Here is a 17,639-nt window from a genome sequence, read left to right as displayed (position 1 = left end):
GTAGAAGAAAATGCCGACGGCATCACGTGCTGCAGATAATTAGCACTGTGATAGAAAGTGGAGCCCTAGAGATCAAATCATCCACCCTTACTTCCTCCCTTAATAAATGACTGTGTTTCAGACTGAATTGATGCAACCCAAATATTAGCTGGAATTTACATTCTCCTTCACTCAGATGCCCATCCCATAGGCTGGGAAGACCAAAGTTCCAGACATTTGGAGGGATGGAGGAAGGGGTGGCTGATGTGCGGGCCGGGCCTCCTATTCTGCCCTCCATGGAATGAGGCCTTTCCCAGAAGATTCAATCCAAAAACAAAAGGAAACCCTCCAAGCATGAACTTACCACAGCCTCTGACCAAAGTTTGAGGAGTTGGGATAGTTTACAATTGCAGAAACAGAAACAATCTCATTAAATACTAAACATTCTTGCTCTTAAGAATCCTTCAGTTGCCCCAAAACCTGGTATTTTCCCTCACTGGTTCCAGCCTCTGTGGTTTCCCAACACCATGTCATCTGCCTGGCAAATCTCCTTTCCCCAACCTCCAAAATTAGTACTAAGAGAGCACCTTCGGGTATTCAGACCCAATACGGGGCTCAGCAGAACAAAATGTGTCTTGAATAAGCGGATCCGCCTTCCCTTGGAGCTGGTTGGTCATTTCCCTACTTACATTATAGGCATGGTTGTTTGTTAAAATAATTTGGCACAGGATTTGAAAATCTGGAGAAGCAAATTGTTTGTGTCTCTGCATACCATAACTTTTTTAGAATATATCATTCAAATTAACCCAAAGTGATTTTAGTAATTTTAGTGAGCCAGGTCTTTTTGTGTCCATGTTCGTTCAGCTCTAAAAAGACCAGCTTATAAACAGCGAAATTTGCTTTCAATTTGGATGCGACCCCTGCACGCAGTTATGCATACTGGCTCAGTGTCCTGAAGCGTATCCTCTGACATGGACGTCTCCAAGTGCTACAGAGCCTATAAGGAATGATCTTAAAATGAATAAATTGTGACAGTTAAGAAAATAAAATTTTATTACAACTTCCAACTGACTCTTGCTGGTACATAAACGTTATCCTAAGTACTCTCTCTTCCAAATTCTTTTTGGCTTTCTATGGATTATGTAGCGTTAGTGTGTTTATAAATCCTGTACTTTTATGCTGTTTTTGCATTTTGCAGTCATGCTTCAACCAGTGGGGCAGACTCTTTCGTTCTCCAACATTGCTTATCTGGAGTCTTACAGATTCTCCACAATCAAATCTAAACGGTTTCATACTCACACACAACAGATTTTCTGGTGACATTATTATTCTAATAACATCAGTTTGGGGTGAGTTTTGCTTTGGAAAAAAAAAAAAGGAAGGAAGAAGTATTTTTCCTACAGAGGAAAAGAGTTCCCAGGTTTGCCTTATTTCTTCATCCTGCCAAAACTGTATTTCTGCCTAAAGATGTCTCTTACTCACCTTGTTATTCAGCTCATGGTCTAGAGATGCCCAGGAGGCTGAGACGATTGCTGAAGGCTTATTCCAACCAGCCCTGTGATTCATCGATTCTATGAGTCCACAGTTTGTAATTATAACATAATGGAAGATATTATTTTATGAAAGGAGAAGCTATGACTTGTCCAAAAAAGAACATAGATTATAGTAAATATAAGATGAACTGGAACACAAGTGAATGAACACTTCCCTTTTGTATGAACAGGATTTGAATGAGTCATTCTAGATGAGAAAAAGACTAAAAGTTTAATTTATTATTTAAAACATTTGCCTTATCCTTCATGAATAAATTATCCCAAATTATGTGGTTTTTGTTCTTAGGAAATTAAACTTTTGAATAGAAGGGTTAAATATTTTAATATTAATGAAAATGTTATTCTTATTTTAGTTTCTTAAGAAGTGTGCAAATTTTAAAATTTTCTTTTATAGTTGATATACTTTTACAGTTAATTAACAAAAAAATGCATTACTGGTGTAATAATAACAGCATTATGGGAAAAAAGCAAGCAATGTACCAATATGATGAGTAGCTAAATTTGAAGCTCAGATTCTTTATGAAGCAACTGACTTACAGTAATTGTGCTGTATTTTTCCATCACAGACAAGAGCATTTTGGACTGTCTTATGAATTCAGAGTCCAGGGAATTCCAATGAGATAATGTCATTGACTTTGAGTACAAATAATTGGTGGTGAATATTGTCATACAATAATGTGAAAGTTGCAAGAAGCTGGTTCTCAGACAGACTCTGTCAGAAAACCTGCTAAATCAACAATAGGATGAGACAGTGTAAACTGAGTGTGGAGCTCTAAGACACATTACCTCAAATGCAAAGGCTTCTGAGTAGCTGGGAGATTGGGTGTGAACCCTCCACTGAACTCCTGTTGAGTTAGTTCGGCACGTGGGCGTCCATAGCCCTGCATGACTGAAGGGCCACAGCCGGTCTCCCGTTCCCACTCAGGGAGCCCCCCCACTGCCCCAGGTGCGCTGCCTCAGGAACGTGCCTCACAAGCGGCACTCGGGTAAGTGAGAGACAGAGGCTGCCCTTCCAAGGGGCAGTGCCAGTGGAGAGAGGAGCCCGTGAGCCGCACCACCGTGTGTCCGCCCACAGGCTGCCCAGGAAACTGCCTGATGTCTTTGTCAGAAAGGCAGGGGTCACTAGGGAGAGAAGAAAAGCAGCTCCAGGTGCTCACCGGCCTGAGGCTTCAGATTTATGCACATGTTCATTTTGTTAAAACGCGCAAGCAGAGAGCTGTTGGGGGCCATATGCCGCTCTTAGGAAAAGCACATTCCTCCAGTCTTGGTAACAAAAGCCATATGGCTTTCTGGAAGTTAATTACATTATGAATATGCTGTAATAATAGTGGGGAGCGTGGTCTGGCAACTGCTGGGAGAAACGCTGAGACCTGGCTTTGGGTCAGTTTCTCGGCGGATTCCTTCAGAACCTCGGGGATCCATGGCCTTGTGCCTCAGTTTCCCAATATTCAAAGGGAAGATAATAACAATACGGCACCTAAACAAGAGAAGAAAACTGAAATGTTTTCCTACTTAAATGTAAAATAATGTCATAAACTATATTTCAGGTCAATAAAACAGTTAAATGGTAAAAGATGTTGTGAGATAATCACTAGTTCACGCAAATGGTCTCTGACTCTCCGACGCCCCCTTCCCACCGCCGTCAGGGCGAACTCTCTGCGACAGGCCGGACTGTTTAGCTCCCTGGTCACACATCACGTACAGAACAGCGACATGATGCCGCGCAGGGCGCCCCCACCGGCCAGCGCCCCCGCCCCCGCCCTGCGGACACGCGCCCCAGGCTCCGGACACGCAGGCTCCGCTCACCCCTCCGCGTCCTTCCCGGGCCGCCCCCTCGCCCCTTACCTCCGAGGCGCGGCGCGCATCGGCCCCAGGCCGGCCCCTCCCCGGGCGCAGTGTGCGCCCTCCCGGCCCTCGGCAGGGCCCTGCCCGGCTGCACGCCCTCCGAGGCCCCGGCTGCCCGGTACAGCCGCCGTCTCTGCCCACCTGCCCCTCTCCCCACCAAACGGGGCCCCTGGAGGCAGGCCCTGAAGCCTGTCAAGTAATAGCTACTCAATAAATTCTAGTTTATCATCCACTTTAAAAAAATAAGGTAGCTCACTGTTTGACCCCAGGGGTCTGGCGTTTAACTACTTCATTTCAACCTATCAATCTTCCATCTGCAGCATTTTTTAATAGAAAAGGATCCCAAGGGACTTGTAACGTTAACAACCAGTAACAGGCCCCTCACTGTGCTTTGGATACCAGAAAATGAGATGGTTTTAGAAAGTTTTTCAACGAGGCCGAAAGCCAAGAGTTTTCTGGTTCAACTTCAGCGAACCCAGGGGATGAAACGAAGCACCAGACCTCATTCCTGAAGCTCTTTAGTCGGTCGCGGGTTTAAGGAGCCTTAGTCCAGCACGGGGCTGAAATGGGACGCAAGGGCCAAGGAACCCACTGGACGATGCGTCCCCGCCAACCGCGGCCCCGGTGGTCCCGGCGACGGCCGCATGCTCAGTCCTCGTCCCCCAGACACAGAACTTCACTCTAATGGCCCAGTTAGATTTTTTTAATTTGGTCTGATTAGGCTTCTAGCTTACACTTCGAGGAGACAGAAGAACCCCTGATTCCATAGAGTTTATATTTTATAAATGTAAGTGTCCAAAGCATCGTCTTTCAGGAACTAAATCATTCCACATGTGCTCAACTAGCAAAAAATCAAGAACATTTATGTCTGTGATGCGTGCACATGACTTGGAATGAAACCAGAGGAATGTCAGAGAGTCAGAGAGGACAGAGGGCACAGGGTCTGCCTTGTGAATTTGTTGGGAGCTACTACATAGGAAACAAGCTTTAGGATCTGATTCAAGAGCCAGGAAACAGGGAAAACAATAGTAATAATAAAGGCAAGAGAGAGTCATTGATAGAGTTGAGCTCCAGAACTTTAATTTCCTCAAAATAGTTTCCAGATGGTAAAGAACGTCTTTCCATGTACGGTATTTTTCAGGAGCTAAATAAGAAGTCATCCGTTTGCCTACATGGCAATTTTTCAGCATGGTGCCACATTCACTTAGATTGTCATTGCTGATACTAACCCTCTGATGTCAAAGACACCTGCCTGGGGCCAGGAGCTGTCCCCAGGGCTGAGTCAGGGGCACGTGCTAATCCTGTGCTTGCAGGTCGATTGCCTTCCAAGCACGGTACTAACCGAGGGTCTGGGGAGTCTCTCCTCTCTCCCTGCAGCATTTGCAGGATGCCAGCCATGGAAGCATTGCAGGGAAGAAGAAAGGAAAATATCAAAGAACACAACAGGTGGCATTTCTTGATTCTCCTTTTCCCGTTTCAGGAAACAGATCCAGACTGGGACTCAGAAGACTGGAGGTTCACCCTCAAGTCTGCCTCTTGCTAAGTTAGTGAATCTCTGCCTCAGTTTCTCTGTCAGCTTTCTACCTTCTTACTAGAAGTATTAAGAGTATGAATAATGATACCAACTACATATGAACTTCTTTAAAGTCCTTAAGAGACATTATATAAAGCATTATATAAACACAATAACTTACAAAGTACCATTTTTTATGACCAAGCCATGTATTCGTTCATTCACTCATTTGGCAGGTACTTTTGAATGTCTAGTACGTCACACACCAGATGCTGGAATTTAATGGGGAGCAAAACACAGTCTCTATCCTCATGGAATTTAAAGTCTAATTAGGAAAACAAGGACTGGCTGATCAAATGATCACTCACAGAGAGAATTACCATCTTGTATGTATAGAATTGTAACACATCCCATGGCCCAGAAAATACTGTACTCTAACTATGGGACGTTCCCTAATTGCTTATCTCATTTGTTTATCATATAACGTTAATCATCAAGTGATTCTTGAAAAATACAACATAGCATGTTGGTTTTCAGTTAAGGCTTTTAGACAATGAATAGAATTTAAGTTTTTAGGTAGAGAGGGGTATTCATTTAGTGAAACAGAAGAAATGTTGGTATGAATTTAAAATCATAAGAAGAAAGTCAATCTATAAAGGGCCTCCCCTGAAGGACATGGGGCACATTTACAGAAAAGCATCTGCAGCCTTTATAATAAAGATCCGTGGTGAGAGTAGCAGCTGATGTCACATCAGTGATATGCCAAGGTACTTTACTAAGCACTCTGTAAATATTAACTCATCGATCGCCACAATAACCAGCTGTGGTAGGCATTAGCAGTGGTAAAGGTGTTATCCCATCCTACAGATCAGGAAACTGAGGCATGGAAGGATTAAACAGCTTGCCTGCTGTCACAGAGCCAGCAAGTAGAGCCAGGATCCAAACGCAGCCTGAGCTCTTACCTGCATGGTGTACCAGCTCACTCATACAGTTGGTCTGCTGAAACATGTCCAAACTGTGGGGTTTTTTGGTTCAATAATTTAGACAGCATGTTCAAGACCTATCTCTGTCCTTCACGTGGCCTTCTGTGACTCCACCCTTCTCATATAAAGAGTAAACTGTACTTGGTAACTCCTGGTGGGAGTCACACTTAAGACAAAGCAAAAAAAACTTTCCATTCCCTTCAAACAGAAATTTGATCTCCTAGGGTGAAAAGAGAGGTGGCTGCTCATACATCGCCAAGTGTGGGCTCCCCCATCACTGCAGAGCAGACTGCCATGGGTCTGGCGGTTCTGCCCTGAAGGAAGGAATTCTCTCAAGATCTATGCAATGTGAAACGGGCGCCTTTGTTATAAGCTTCCCAGTAAAGGCAGGTCCAAAAACTTTCTGTGCAACCATGTTCTGTCCCCACACATCTGTGTGACCGTGTTGTGTCCCCTCATACCTGTGTGACCCTGTTCTGTCCCACATATCTGTGTAACCATGTTCTGTCCTCACATACCTGTGTGACCGTGTCCTGCCCCACATACCTGTGTGGCCGTGTTCTGTCCCCACACAGTTCTGAAACTAGAAATGCATATACAGAACATGATAGTGGCCATGACCTTTGCATCTTGAATCACACTGCCTCCCACGCTTCAGTCACGCAAGATTTCAAGAGCAGAAGTAAAAAGCAAAGCAAAGGGACATGTTCAGGCAAGTTGGCAGAGAGAGCACCTTTTGACGTGTGTGTGTGTGTGTGTGTGTGTGTGTGTGTGTGTGTGTGTGTGTGTGTGTGTGATGGAAGGAATGTTTTGAGAATTAAGATTAAGCAATCATCAGAAATAACTCTCCTCATTTGACTGGAGAATTAGCAGAGACTATTTTTTGAACTTCATCCAACAGAAGCCTATACTGAAAAAGGAATCTCTGTACACACAGCTAACCGCTGACAGGCTTGACACAGTTTTACAAGACAAAACAGGGCTCTTTTTGGCAACTGCCACCGAGATGTGTTGGAGAACAAGTTTTACTCCTAGGCAGAAAACGGAGGACGTGAAAGTTGTGTACAGTTGTAAAGATGTGTAAACAGCAGACACAGAGGTAACACTAAAATTTTTAAAAGCACTTTCCTTCTCAGCAGATATATCTGCTGGGCCCCTGAAATACATGGAGTGCTGTGACCACTCCTTATTTTGTAAATGAGGGGAAAGAGCTCAGGTCTAACATGACAAGGTAACACCCTAGGGAAAAGACTATACTGGGATCATTCCTTAACACAGAGCTCCAGCTTGAACCTCCTAAAGTTGTCGGCGCCATTCTGCAGAAGGGGAGGGTCACGCTACGCCTGGGCACTGGCTGTTAGGACGCTGTGTGTGAGTGAGGGGAACACAGGGAGGGGCGGCTCCCTGCTCCCCACCCCTCCACATTACAAGTAAGCGCTTACAGCCCACTCGTGAACAGACCAGAGGCTCTGAGCAGTGCACACGGGCGGAGGCTCAGCTCTGGGCTTGCCCAGCGTGGCCTGGACTTTGGAGCTAAGGCACCTAAGCTGGACGCACTCAGCTCTCTCAGCTGGAAGGGGATGGGAAAGATGGAAATAGAGGGATCTTGCCAAAGTTTCTTTTCCCATTTTGGCCACTTAGGACAAAGCTTAGAGGTCTTGAGCATAGAAACCTAGTGACTTAAGTTTCAGTGTGAAAAGCAAATTGATCAGGAACGAAGTGCAGCCAGCCACTGCCCTGCAAGACCCAGGGCCCACGGAGGCAGATCGTAATTAGCAGAGATCTAGGAGGTAATGCAAACAAACGGGATCCCCATACTCCAGAGGAGCGCAGCAGCCGTCTGAACGGCCACCATGAAAACCTTCACAGCAGCAAAGCGTGAAAGCTTATTTGGCTGAAACCAGGCAGTAATTCCAGCCATTTTTGTCAAGTGTCAGGCACTGTACAGTGCACTTTACACACATTTTATCACCATTTCACAGACTAAACATACCGAGGTCCATAAGGGTGCATGTGTCTTGCCCAAGACCATGCATAGTATGGCTGCATATCCTACCGTTCCCACCGCAGCCTGCTGCCCACTGCCTTAACAATGAAGGCAGTGAGACATGGAAGAACAGTTACAAAATGATGTTGAATGAGAAAATAATACAAGTTGTATATATCACAACCATGTGAAAGATACATACAGTTAAGAAACAGTTGGATACATGATGAAATTTTAAAAGTTGTGTGAGGGTAGTAGGATTACAGAGAAGTCTTAAAAAATTGGGTCTGTGCTGCTCAAATATTTAACCGATTGTGTGCTGAGAAGTGTGTTAGGAATCAGGTGAAGCCACACACCAGGGGACACTGCCTGAATAAGGGGCATTTTCACTACTATTTCAGAAGATGAGAGGGGCTTGCATCAGCAAGAGGAGAAAAAGTTGCCAGGGCGGTGATGAGGCTCTGCAGCACATTGAGAGTATACACCAGAGAGACCGTCAGGAGGGATCAGCTCAGACGTCTGCACCTCATGAGCTAGAAAGTGTGGGTGACCCAAGGCAAGGGCCTGAGGAACTCCAGCTGCTGTGTGGGTGGCTGGGAGGACAGAGGCCAGGCAGGGAGACCACCAGAGAACAGGGTGAGAATGAGGAGGAACGGAGCTCCCAGTCTCCCCACGAGCCATCCAAACCCAGCAGCAGTATCGGAACTGCCCCCGAAGAGCCCGGGCCAGTGGCCCAATCACATTTCTCCTTTTCAAAGAGGGTTAGGGTACCGAAGGCCCCATGATCCCAGGAGGTGCTGTGACCACATTGCACCAGGGCGATCATTTGCATAAACCTCTGCAGGTACATAAGTCATGGGAATAGGAGAGACTCAACGCAGACATATTGCTTTTCTCCTGACAAACCCACGCGGTTCTGAGTAAGACTCATGTGACTGGGTATTCATGACACACCCATTAAACAGAGAAATAATGTCTTTAAAGTGAAATGCTCTGACTTGCATTCATTAGTCATCGGCAGATAAGCCAATACTCTAGCTGGGGTGGGAGGCAGAAGGCTGGAGGTAAGTGAGTAAATAGGTAAATAAGCAGTTTTTTAAATAGCTGCTGTTTTAGGAACACACAACATAAGGTCTTGCACACTGGCTTCTGTGTGACCTCAGGCGACGGTGTGAGCTCAGCCTTCAGGCAGACGTGCTCTCGCTCAAATCATGGGAATGACTGACCTGATCAGATGGCTCACAGCACATCTCACGATACACCAAAGAAACAATTCCAACAAAGGGCTCCGGTTTGATGACTAAAAACCACCAGCTGCTTCTGCAGGCCTTTGGAGGAAGGGAAAGCCCAGTAGGGATAAAGGCATAAACAAGGGCTGCACAAGGTTGCTAACCTCCAATACCACCGCCTGGTTGTTTTACCCTTAATTACCACTGCCTACTTTAAAGAAAAGTAACTCTTAAGAAAAGGAGTCTTATCCATTCTCTGCAAACTATGAATAGTAAAAATGCTATTTTTGTGGTTCTCTTTATAGATATTGTTGAGTGTCTAAACTGTATTATATTTGCTAGATTTTAAAACAAATACTTTTCCCAATTAAAAAGGTTTGGGGAAGAGTGGCCAATCTGGCCTGATGTTGATAATCTGAGTAGCTCATTCCCTGTGTCCAGCTCCAGGAAAGACACCAAAAATTGCAGACTCTCTGCCTGTCTTCTCGGACTAGAGACATAGGAGGGACTTGCCATAGGGCTGCAGATGAGGGAAGATGGTCATCAGTGCAACAGTGGGAGAACCCCCGAGTAATTCTTGAAGCAGAGACCCTTGGTGCTTTTGCAAGGGAAAAGAGGAGACTTCTCCCAGGGTGCATGGGGGCCAAGGAACAGGGAGGTCAGCAGCCAAAGGGACACAGCTCACATTCTGGTTATTTCATGCCCAGGACCGTAACTATAATATGCGCAGTGACAGTTCTGGCTCCACATTTATTTTTACGTCCAGGTGCCTCGTGGTCAGCAAACAGTCTGTTGGTTCATTCTGTCGGGCAAGGCTCCTTAATCGTCGACACTCTCTATTCCCCATCCTGCCTCCCAACATGCCTCCATACAAGCACGTCCCAAAAGGTGAGAGGGTGGAAGTTCAGTCGCACCTCATTTTATTGCGCTCCACGGACACGGCACTTTTACAGACCGGAGGCTGTGGCCGCCCTGCACCGAGCAAGCCTGTCGGCACCATTTTCCCAACTGCATCTGCTCCCTTCATGGCTCTGCTTCCTGTGAACCTCCTTCGCAGCATTTCAGAGTTTTCCATTACCACTGAATTTGTTTTGGCAACCCGTGATATTACTGTTGTAATTGTTTTGGGGCTTCCGATGCTGGGCCCCCTTCTCTGTTGGCATCCCCGCTGAGCTGGGAGCCTGGCCTGCTCCCTAGGCTCCCCTTTATCAGCAGCCACTCTGAAGAAGGCAAGAGGAAGCGTGTGACGTCAGCGGGATGACAGCAGGGCACCGTCGCCCACCCGGATAACAGCCACATAAGCAAACTAAGCCTGGTACTGACTGGGTTGGATTTACGTGGGAGCATTTACACTGGCCACCAGCCTCTGCCTCCCCCTCCAGTCCTCTCCCTGCTGCTGGGGCATGCCCCAGTGACCGGTGGATGGGCTTCGGGACACAGAAACCAGGTTCAAACACCAACTCCACTGTTTACTCCATATGAGACGTTGGGCAAGCTTCCTAATTGCTCTGAGCTTCCCCTTCTGCATCCATAAAATGAAGGCACACCCTTGCACACTGAAAGGAGTGTGAAAAGGACGTGTGCATGCAAAGTGACACACTGGGCATATGCAAGCACCCAGCGAGTGGCAGCTGGAATGCTCAGTGGGGCCGCCGTGCATCTAGGTGCTCAGATGAGGCGGGGACCCTGGACAGATTTCTCCTTCTCCCCAGCCAGCCTGGCCTAACATCCAGTCCACTCCTCCTCCTCACTACAGTGGACCACCACTGCCTCCTGCCCGTCACTGCTGTTACGGCTACCCACCTCTTCTACCATTTTTTCTTTTCTGCCATTACAACCTTTTAACTCTACCCTGTTCCTATTCCAACCACTCTGTGCACATTTCCCCCCGGTGTGAATTTCCTACCCTAGAAATGTCCTCCAGAGCCCCCCCAGCTAAGGTCTTTCGGGGCCCCGACACAGCCTTCAGGACGCGGTCCCAGTTCCTCAGCACAGCCTAGGACCACATCTCGCTGCTCCCTCACTGTTCACCATGCACGCCTTCCGCCCAGGACGACTTGTGCTGCTCACAGTGGCCCTCGCGCCCCAGTGCCTTTGACTGTACTGTGCCTGGCACACGGTCTTCTCTTCACATGATGGGCTCCCACAGACACGCCAAGATTCAGTGCCCAGAGTTCTTTCCCGAGAAGTCTTCCTGACTCCTCATCACATACTGCGCGTCTGTTTTCTGTTTAGACCTGAGCTTCTAGAGGTGAGGAACTGTGCACCTTGCTTCGTCCTGCATCGCATGTGACCCCCATGAATGCTGAATCAATTCATTCAACAAGCACTCAGGGGGCACCCCACCTGTGCCGAGCACGAGCTTGGAGCTGCACATTTGCTATCTCTGCACAGTCCCCACGCCTCATGACCCTTGGGGCCGCAGGGAAGTGTGATCTGCATTTGACTACCTAACATCTCCCTCTTCAAAACTCCCACTCAAACTTCAATCACTGCCCATTGGTAGATGCAAACACTCACTCTTGTATAAATGTCATCTAAGTTTAATCTCACCAAAAACCCTGTAAGATATTATCTACATTTTTCAAATAATAAACCCAAAGTCTGGGAGATTCAGTGACTTGTCCATTGTCTACCAGCTGGCAGCTGGCGCACCCCGTATGAGGGGAGGTAGGTCGCACAGCAGCAGGGAGCTGGCTGTAGGGGGAGACCCCCCTGGGTTCCAGTCCCGGCCTTTCCACCTCTGAGCTGTGTGGGTCTTACAAAAACTACTTTGCTTCTCTGAGCCTCAGTTTCCCCTCTTAGAAAGAGGGGGAAATAATACTTATGTATCTACCCCACAAGGTTGCGTGGCAAGACCCCAGGGAGACCCGAGAGCGTCCCAGAGCCCACATCCTACTCACTCTGTGGCTCCTACTTTCCAGAGAGGTTGGGGCTGTGGGAAGAAGGCAGATTCTACCTGAAGGTGCTCAGGGAACTTGAGGCCCAAACAGGACACCCTTGTTTCCAGCAGTCAAGGTCACCAAGAAAACTGCTTGTGTGCCGACTACGTCCCAGACATTCCCTAGAGAATTCAGATCTTGTCAGTCATCAAATAAGGAGACTTTGTGAAATGTGGAAGTCCTCTGAAAAATACAAACAGGCTGCATTCTTTTCATGACCAACAGTCTAAGTTGGGATCCTATGTGGCGCCGGTGAGCTTGTCAGGTTATCTAAAAATCATTTCCTCCTTCCATCACTTTTTTGGATCGTATAACCATTATTTTTTATTCTCTTGAACACCCATTAAAACTGCCATGTTGCTAATTCTGTCAAGTATGGTATTTTGGTCCCCACAAATTTTGTGAAATAAGCTAATCCACTTACAGGTGTGTATAATGGAATAAAACTTTTTTCAGTTTATTATAATGGTAAAGCTGCTGACAATTATAACAATGGGTAATTATTAAGCTCATACTATGCACTGGGTACTGGGGTTTTAAAAATCCATTATTTTACTTAATCGAAGAACCCAGTGAGAAATCTGAGGGTTAGTGGCATTGAACTGCTTACCTTGGACCACGTGCTGCGAGTGGCAGGACAGGAATCACACCTGTCGGAAGCCAAGTCCTCAGCCATGCTGCACAGAGCATGTGTCACACCGAAGGCCCGGGGCAACCAGGAAACCAGCACAGGCAGCACACCCGCCCTGTCCTGAGAGGGCATCATGCAGCCTCAGTGTGAACACCGCCTCAGACAAGAGCAGGGGCGAGCACACCCAGTGCAGTCGCCGGGCTGTGTGGAGGACACAGGTCACTGACTGACGTGAAGGGCGAGTGCAGGGGAGGAAGCAGAGCTGGAGCCAGAAGGACCCTGGAAAAGATGCCGCCTGCCCCACAGCCTCAGCCTCAGCCTCAGCCCCCTCACTGCTGTTCTTACTAGTTTCCAGTCCATTTACAATTTTGACCTACATCCTAGCACCTGCTGTAACTCTACCTTGCAATCAAAGCAAGAGGATCTGGCTTGCCTTCCCTCTCTTCATTTTTGCAAGTTTTTTACCTTTTAAACATTTATTTTCCCATGACCTGCCTTTTAACCCCTGACAGTGTGGTTGCCACAGCAGTGCTGGCCCGTGTGCTCAGCGCTGGAGGAATCTGAGCCCCAGAAACATCCCAGGTGAGGGTGGGGAGTGACGGACCGGGCCCCTGGCTTCAGCAGGGCTTTTCCTCCTCAAACTGGAGTATACCTTTTAGCTCCTTGCGATGAGGCAGGTATTAGATGGAAGGGCCACCTCCAGAACGGGGGGTAGAGACTTACTCCCCAACACCAATGACTGTCAAAATTAGAGAAAGATGTGAGGTTTTCTCCAAGCCAAAGACTCTCAGAAATAAGGAGAAGCAATAGAAAAATGAGCCAATGATAGTCATAAATTTACAATATATACACATAGATACAACATATATGTGCATATACATACTATAAGCATATAGATAACACACGTGTGTCCATATATATATATTCATATATTCTATACAAAACAAAGAAATACACACTAAAATCCTGCAATACCACTGTTTTGTCTATCAAATTGGCAAAGCTTTTTTTGCAGGTAATATTCCATGCAGCAAGAATAAGATAGCACATATAGAGAAATAAATGCAACACTTCTGGAAAGGGATAGAAATATACACATTGTATATAATATATGCATGTACACTATATACATGTATACAATTATACATCATATATACATAATATGGTGCATGCATGATAACCTTCACCCAGTTATTCCATTTCTAGGAATCTAGCCAAAGCTAATCATGTTACAATCAAAACATAGTTACATATAGACGTGTTCATCCCACTACTATAAAACAGTGAAAAATAAGAAGCAGTATAGATGCTCCAAATTAAGAGAATAATGGGATAAACTATAGCATTTTTACAGAATGAACTACTACTTAATAGGAGAAATTGAGGTTTTCCAAAGGCTAAGAAAATTAACAGCAGCAGAGATAAGATTTGAACCCAGGCATGACCTCAGAGTCTGTACTCTAAAAGCTGACATGGCCGTTCCCCAGTCAATCTGGAAAGCAAGGTGACCACCAGGCACAACAGCAGGTGGATGCTAGCACTGTGCAGTGTTCACAAGCATTTGGTCAAGACATTTCCTAGTCTAACAAGATGGTGAAATACTGGGTTAAGCGAATGTAAACAGATTGTTTTTGATAAAGTAATATGCATCAGGAGCCTCTGACAGATCTTTTTACATGCAGCAGTCCCAAATTTATCCAACTATGATGCCCTTTGTTCAAGGCACTTCCCCTGGGAATGATTTCTCTGAAGCACAGCCTCAGGACCGACGTGTCTCGCCTCCTACACCACTCTGGCTCCGCGTCTCCAAGATCTCATCCTCAGAGTCACAGAGGGAAATGGCATATTGTGTGACCATTCGTATCCCTGGCTGAGCTGTGGTCATACACACATGCTGTCTTGCTATAAAAATAACCAAAAGCATTCAGGTTTTTGCTGGTATTCTTTGAAATAAGACTTCACTCTGATGAAAACTTCAGTCCACACAATATATTTCTAATAGGGAGACTTACGTGCTGTGAAAACCGTCATAGAGAAGATAGACAAATAAGAAAGTTGGGACTTTTCTGACTCTGTCAGCAAAACACAGATGTCTCTAGAAATTTTTCTTGATGCAACATGATTTTTTTTTATTTGAGAGGGCATCTCTCATATTTACTGATCAAATGGTTGTTAACAATAAAATTCTGTATAGGGGACTCAATGCACAATCATTAATCAACCCCAAGTCTAATTCTCAACAGTCTCCAATCTTCTGAAGCACAACGAACAAGTTCTTACATGGTGAACAAGTTCTTACATAGTGAATAAGTTCTTACAAGGGCAGTCATATCACAGAAACTTTTGGTTTTGATCACGCATCATGAACTATGAGCAATCAAGTCAGATATGATTATCCATTTGATTTTTATACTTGATTTATATGTGAATCCCACATTTCTCCCCTATTTTTTTTTTTAATGAAATGCTGAAGTGGTAGGTAGATGCAAGATAAAGGTAGAAAACATAATTTAGTGCTGTAAGAGGGCAAATGTAGATGATCAGGTCTGTGCCTATAGACTAAGTATTATTCCAAGCTAGACAAGGGCAATAAAATATCCACGGATGCAGAAGATTTCTCTCAAAACGGGGGGTGAGGTTCTAAGCCTCACCTCTGTTGATCCCCAATTTCTCACCTGATGGCCCCCTGCGACTGTGCCTGTCTTAGGTTGTTCCTCCCTTGAGGAATCTTACCCGTCTCTGGCTAACCAGCCATCTTCCAGGGCCCTACAGGGAAATGTAAAGTGATGCAACATGATTTTTCCATGAAAATGTTAACTAGTCGAAAGAGAAGAGGATTCTGAAGAGATGTACTCCCATCCAGAATACTTCTGGTGCTTCGAATGTTAGTGAAGAGAAGTCCACATTCCTCAGCGTTGGCAGAAGTGCCCACAGGGTGCCAGCTCCGTTTTCTCCTGGCTTCTCACAGAACCCTGCCTGCAGCCCTTCATGGACTCTGTCAACCCCATAAAGAGCAGACGGATTTCTTTGTTTCCTCTTACTCTCTGCACCAAGCCTTATTTTTTTTCCCAGCAGAGGGGTCTTAAACCTGCTCTGCCTTTGAGCCCCGTCCCCACCCAACTGGGACGACCTGAACTTCTCCTTTGGTGAACCTGTTATGTCCAAATCCTTGGCTGGGGTCCCCACCCCCGGTGTCCCTCCTCTGCTCTAGCAGACTTGGTGTCTTGTCCTCTCCCTCCTCTCCATCTAGACCTCAGAGTAAAACCCCTTTTCTTTCTTATTGTACCTTCTTCATTAACTTTAGGTTGAAATTCCTACCAGTCTTCGCTAGCCTCCCTCCCACCTGTCTCAATAGGAGAAGTGAATGGCCACATGCCTCCCATGGGCCCAGGCATCCCCTGGGCCTTGGCTGCTGTGTGGACTTGGACTTTGGCAAGTTATCTAATCTCACGGACCCTTGTCTCCTCATCTGTACAGCAGATATTCCAGTAGCTACTTTCCAGAGTTTGGGGAGAAATAAATGTATGCCAAGTGACTGAGATTTAATTGGTGCTAAATAAATGGAAGCTATGATTACTGTTACTTTAAGTATTATAATTCCAATTTGCTGGTGATCCCTTGGTCTGGACCCCTTCGCACCACACTCCTGACCATCGCCCTCTCTCCTCACGTGGGGCCCCTCAGGGCACCTACCTGTAACCTGAACTGTGGTTTCCTTGGGCCGAGGCCATAGGCCACTGAAGAGGGCTGCTCTCCTGTCCCTCCCCTGATGTTGGGCCACAGTCTTTGCTAAAGGAAATTACAGCTGGATGCGACTGGGAGACGTTCACAGTATGGAGCTACTGCCTCTCCTGACCAAGGTGCAAGTGTGGAGACTTTCAGAACTAGGAGTGAGCACTTCACATGTTTTATCGGTTGCTTCAAGGGTTAAACCTCATGCAGAAACTGCCACAGCAATGGACTAGCTTCTGCCTCATTTTCCCTGCAGCCACTGGCCGTGGAGCAGTGTGGGGAGCTCCTTGTCCAGCCCAGAACCTGCTGAGCTGCTCGCTGGTCCCATCCCCAGGGCGCGCAGGGCCCGGGAGCCAGCGCTCCTCAACGGACAGCCCCTCCCTCACCAGAAAGGCGGGGGGAACCAGCACCCAGGGCTCTGTTCCCCTTGGGTCTGCACATCCCCTGGGCCGAGAGGACATCCCCTGCCTGCCTCCCTCTGCCCTCTCCGAGGAGTCACAGCTTCTCAACAGGCTCGCCTGCACCGCAGCAGCCCCCTTGCCCACCCAGGCCCCTCCCGCCCACCCGCAGTCCTCCTGGCCTGTCCCTCCGCATGGAAGTGTCTGGCACAGTGCTACCCATTCTGACCTATTGCCCTGAAAGGCACAGGTGGAGACACTTCCCTGAGCAAACCTTGACAGGGACTGCATTTGGGGAGTGGGGCACCAGTTTTCTGGGACTGAGCCCTTGTCATTAGGACTCAATTAGCAAAGCTGCCAGACGACGGTCTTCAACCTCCGACTGTTCTAGATACTCCTGCTCCTCTCTAGAAAACCAGCAGGGCCCACCGGCCGGAAGGGCAGCTCTGATCTTCCAGGTGCCCTGAACGGCATGGGCCCAGACTGACTGCGTCGCGGGCAAACAGCTGCCCCAGGAGGCCGCGGTCAGCGGCTCACGCGGCTCACACAGCCCGGCCCAGCAGATGAACGGGCCAGGCAGGCTTCCCTCGCCATCTGGATGTCCTCCCACGAGCCCGGTGCCGGCAGCAGGGGCTGCGGGGCTGCCGGCCCACATGTGAAGTGCGTGAGCAGTTCCCTGGCTGCACAGGACGGGAGGAGCAGAGGTGCGCACAGAGGCACCACCCGGAGGGCCATGTGCAGACTGCGCGGCAGAGAGTTACCCATCTTGGGTCTCAGCCCCACCACCCCTGGGAGCTAGACGGGGCCGCCGTCTTTGTCCTGTGAAACTCCTCCGTAAGCCTCCATC

General features: G+C 47.3%; 1 long non-coding RNA gene across 11 annotated transcripts in view; it reads right to left on the bottom strand.

Annotated features, from left to right (window-relative positions):
- LOC118914542 (uncharacterized) overlaps positions 1-17,639 on the bottom strand; it is a 79,948-nt gene that overhangs the window by 11,591 nt on the left and 50,718 nt on the right. For 4 of the 11 annotated variants that reach the window (XR_008993731.1, XR_008993732.1, XR_008993727.1 and 1 more), the window contains 2 exons: positions 12,049-12,863; positions 8,165-10,309 (listed from right to left, as the gene is read on the bottom strand). The exons of 3 other annotated variants lie outside the window; for them this stretch is intronic. This is a non-coding gene — a long non-coding RNA (uncharacterized LOC118914542). Of the gene's footprint in view, positions 1-2,689; positions 3,010-8,164; positions 10,310-11,992; positions 12,864-17,639 lie in introns of those variants that run through there. 4 more of the 11 variants (XR_008993734.1, XR_008993735.1, XR_008993729.1 and 1 more) reach the window with 4 other exon arrangements.

This window comes from Manis pentadactyla, chromosome 14 (assembly GCF_030020395.1).
Source record: "Manis pentadactyla isolate mManPen7 chromosome 14, mManPen7.hap1, whole genome shotgun sequence".
Taxonomy (NCBI): Eukaryota; Metazoa; Chordata; class Mammalia; order Pholidota; family Manidae; genus Manis; species Manis pentadactyla.
Note: the sequence above shows the minus strand (reverse complement) of the source record. Positions and strands in the feature narration are given on the sequence as shown.